Here is a 4,622-nt window from a genome sequence, read left to right on the forward strand (position 1 = left end):
AGGCCAGTCCCGGTCACCACAGCCTCGACCTGCTGGGCTCTGGCGATCCTTCCACCTCAGCCTTCCAAGTTGCTGAATGCCTTTGAGACCTGCCTGGGCAACTTGGCGAGATCTCATCTCTACAACAAATAAAAAATTACTCGGACATGGTAGGCTGTTCCGGCCACTGCAGCCTCGACCTGCTGGGCTCCGGCGATCCTTCCGCCTCAGCCTTCCAAGTAACTGGAATCTCACTCTGAGTGACAGAGTGAGATTCCAACTCAAAAAAAAAAAAGAACCTGTCTCCATTAAAGAAGGTTAAATGAGCCTCCATGACAGCTCCTGGGACCTAGGCCAATAATACTTCTGTACAAGCCAGGTGTGGTGGCTCACGTTTGTCATCCCAGCATTTGAGGAGGCAAAGGGGAGAGAATTGCCTGAGCCTTGGGGTTTGAGACCAGCTTGGGCAACTTGGCGAGACACATCTCTACAACAAATTAAAAAAACATTAGCCAGGCGTGGTGGCGTTTGCCTGTGGTTCCAGCAACTTAGAAGGCTGAGGCAGAAGGACTACCTGAGCCCAGTAGGTCGATGCTGTGGTGGCCATGAGCGTGCCACTGTCCTCCAACCTGGGTGACAGAGTGAAACCCCAACTTTAAAAAAAAAGACTGGTGTTCTTATAAGAGGAGCCTGGGACATAGACCCACACAGAGAAACTTTGTGAAGGCACTGGGCGTGAACAGCCATCCACAAGCTGAGGAGAGAGGCCCTCAAGAAACCAACCCTGGCTGCAGCTCAATCTTGGACTTCTAGTCTCCAGACTGTGGGGACATACATGTCTGCTGTTGAAACCCCAGGTCTGTAGGACTTTGTTGTAGCAGCCCTGGCAAATTGAAGTCCTAACTGTGCACATAAAGGGCACCGGCCCTCAACCAGCTCCCAGCCCCAGCCCAGCCAGCGACCGGCTTGCTGTAGCTGTCCTAATGCCAGGCCCCATGACAGCTGGTTAGCTTGGGTTTCCAATGTCCTAAATCCCTGCTCAGGTCCACCTGTCAGCCTTGTCCTCCTCCTCCTTGGAGGGGTTTGCCCGCCTTGTCCACACACACCCCAGAGGGTGTTTCCTGCTGGCTGGTCCTGACCATGGCTTCCCTGCCAGCCTTCGTCCTCCCGCTCCTGAGAAGGCTGTCACCTGCTGTTCCAGGACTTTAGACCAGCTCTAGCTGGGGTCAATTCAGCAAACATCTCCACCCCCCTAGCAGGCTGCAACGATGCCCTCTCCAATGAGGGTGGAATCCTGGAGGAGAGGGAGCCCTTCCGAGTTTTTTTCTTTGGGTACTTCAGCTCTCATGCATTCTGCGTCATTCTCCTCACCCTTTCTAGCCATCCCCCCACTATTGCTAAGGATTCTTCGTATAAAAACTCCTCTGTTTAAGTTACAATTGGAGTCTGGAATAGCAAAGAGTACAACAGATACAGAATCAGTGCTGGGAGCAGCCCTAGGAGATGGATCAGCAAAGATGGGGTTCGAGGCTGGACACAATGGCTCTTGCCTGTAATCTCAGCACTTTGAGAGGCCAAGCCAGGAGGATTGTTTAAGTCCAGGAGCTTGAGACCAGCCTGGGAAACATAGTGAGACCTCATCTCTACAAAAAAAAAAATTATAAAATTATCTGGGCATGATGACGTGCATCTGGAGTCCCAGCTACTCAGGGGGCTGAATTGGGAGGAGTGCCTGAGCCCAGGAGGTCGAGACCAGCTTGAGCAACATAGCAAGATTTTGTCTCTACAAAAAATAAAAAAAAAATTAGCTGGGCATGGTGGCGTACAACTGTGGTCCCAGCTACTCAGGAAGTTGAGACAGAAGGATCACCCGAGCCTAACAGGTCGAGGCTGTGGGGCTAACCTGGGTGACAGAGTGCAACCCTGACTCAAAAAAAAAAAAAACAAAAGCAAAATAGGATTTGAGGGTTTGTCTTGTCCTTGGATTCGAAGACAGTGCTGAGGTCCTCACCAATGCGAACTGGGAAGCTGTGACCCGTAGCACTCAGGGCCATCATGATCAAGCTGGCATCCATGACTGACTGAAATTATGTCCCAAAGGGAGCAGGTGTCACAGGAGTCCACGTGGCTTCTCACTTAACCGTAAATGGTGGCTAGAAGGCATGCAGTGTGAGACAGCTTCGTCTGAGCACTCTTGAGTACTAGCCTAAAGAAAAGTGACAAGCTCAGACTCTTTAACTTGCAACTGAAGTCATCGTTGGAGAACCGGAGAACTTCCATGACAGCCCTGAGTCTTTCCTTGCTCATACCAGAGGGCTGACCTTGCTAAAAGCTAAACATAACAGTTAGTGTTGGTCATTGAGCTGGAACGGCGGTGATTCACAGTGTCCGAGCCTCCCTCTTGCGGGCAAGAGCTTGCCCTGGGTGGAAGAGAAGCCTTCCCTTGCTGAAGTGTCTGTGATGCACTCACCTGGGGCAGATGCTTTGAAGGGGTTGCTCATTCTTCTCAACCCCCTACAGCCTCCACCTGTTGCCACCAGACTCGAAAGTAGTATCAAATGTCTGCATGTTCCAGTAGGACAGGTGCCCACCACAACCCAGGAAGAAATGGTGTGTGCATGGAGAGAACGGTCAACGTATAAGTTGGTAGTGTTTGTTTTTGGCATGGCAACACTGTGGTGCTGGGAGCTTGTTTATCGTTTGTCCTGTGTCATATGAAATGACAATGCTGTGCCTGTGACTACGCCTTGCATTTTGCAGATTTGAAGTCGGTGCTATCTGTGGGCTAAAGAAGATGGAGTGTCCTGTGGAAAAACACAAACACTTCTGACATCTTCTGTTGAGTTTTACCAAAGAGTCAAAGCAGAGGAGGTGGCCTGGGACATTTGTGCCGTGTGTGGGGAGAGTGCGCTCAGGAAAGCATGGCAAAAAGATGTTTTTTTTTCACTTTGACCTGAGGGGTTCTCCACATTCAGGAAGACCACTGGGCTTGGATGATGGTTTAACCTTTAAATGCTTACTCCAAAATGAGCCACGTTAGTCAATCTGAGAATTGGCAAATGTGATGAACTAGACAGCCATGGAGTAGACATTTACATTCCATGGGCAAGCGAAAAATGCTATGAACTTATGCGTCAACCCAATATATCATCAGAGAAGCCTGGGGACCGTGTATGGGCATGTATTTTAAAGCTATTAGAACAGGGCCGGGTACAGTGGCTCATGCCTGTAATCCCAGCACTTTGGGAGGCAGAGGCGAAGTCTGAGACCAGCCTGGGCAACTTGGCGAGACCTCATCTCTACAATAAATCAAAAAGTTAGCCGGGCATGGTGGCGTGTGCCTATGGTTCCAGCTACGTGGGAGACTGAGGTGGAAGGATCACCTGAGCCCAGCAAGTCGAGGCTGTAGTGGCCATGAGCTACAGAGTGAGACTCCTACTCAATGAAAATAAAGATGTTAGAACAGGAAGAGCGGAGAAGGCCAAATTCATTCCTAGGGGCACACGTGCAGAGAGCCTTCCTGTGCTAAAATGGAACAGGGACTCCTACGGCTTAGGGAACCAGCGCCGTGGTGCTGGGTTTATCATGTGCAGCTGCACACCCATGCCCCAGAGAGTTCCAGGAAAAGACCCAGAAGACAGCTCCCTTCACTGAGGCCCTCACAGACTTGAAGGGCTCGGTGAGTGCCTCCTTCACAGGCTGGGTGTGGCTGTAGGGATGTGACCATAGAGACGGGCTCCCTGGTTTCCATGGGGATGATGAGCCCCCTGAGAAGCAGAGGCCGAGTGGCAGCCTTTACCCACCAGAGACAGCCTGCGCACAGGAGAGCAGGAGCATATTGGCCACTGAGTCACCTGGATTCCTAGGGATCTTTGGCAATAGCGCATGGAACACAGTGTCCCTGGGAACAAAATGGATGGGCAGCCTGTCGTGTGGCTTGTTCTCCGTTACAAAAAACTCTAGGCCTGGGAACCAAAAACCTAGTTTAAACTGTCACAGGGGAAAGTCACAGCCTTTCACCCAGTTTCCAGACGCACGTGAATTTACAGATGCAGGGGTTCTTGACTGGATAATGTCTCTGGTGACCCCCCCCCCCCCGCGCACCCCTCCCACCACACACCCTCCACCACCACCACCAACCAGAGTCATACAGGGAGGGGAATTCTGGGAAATGTAGTTCAGTCCAGCCAAGTTGCCACGTTGTAAAGCCCACACACCCAGGAAGCACAGAGCAGGGATTCGACATAGGTCGGAGGTCCCAGCCCCCCTCTTCACTATGACTGTGTCCTGCCTACTCAGGGGCACAAGCTGAAAAGCCCCCTACCCTGGTTGGAACAGCACAGAACTCGCGAACTCTCACCATGGTAGATGTGGAGGATGCACAAGGCAACCAGAACTAGGGGGGATCATGGCTGCTGCTTCCTTCTCTGAGAAAAGAGGTTTCTCGTGAGGACTGAACCTGACCTTTTTCTCTTACCCAAATTCCTAACTAAAAGGCTTGGGCAGTCACTGTCCTACTGTGTTCCAACCTGACTTAGAATAACATCACAGAGCAAACCAAGAAGGAAATCAAAGTATCTTATGGCCCTGGAAAGCCATGTTTTTTTTTTTTTTTTTTTTTTTTGGAGTCTCACTCTGTCGCC

This window comes from Carlito syrichta, unplaced genomic scaffold (assembly GCF_000164805.1).
Source record: "Carlito syrichta isolate Samal-C Ts95f unplaced genomic scaffold, Tarsius_syrichta-2.0.1 Scaffold307184, whole genome shotgun sequence".
Lineage (NCBI taxonomy): Eukaryota > Metazoa > Chordata > Mammalia > Primates > Tarsiidae > Carlito > Carlito syrichta.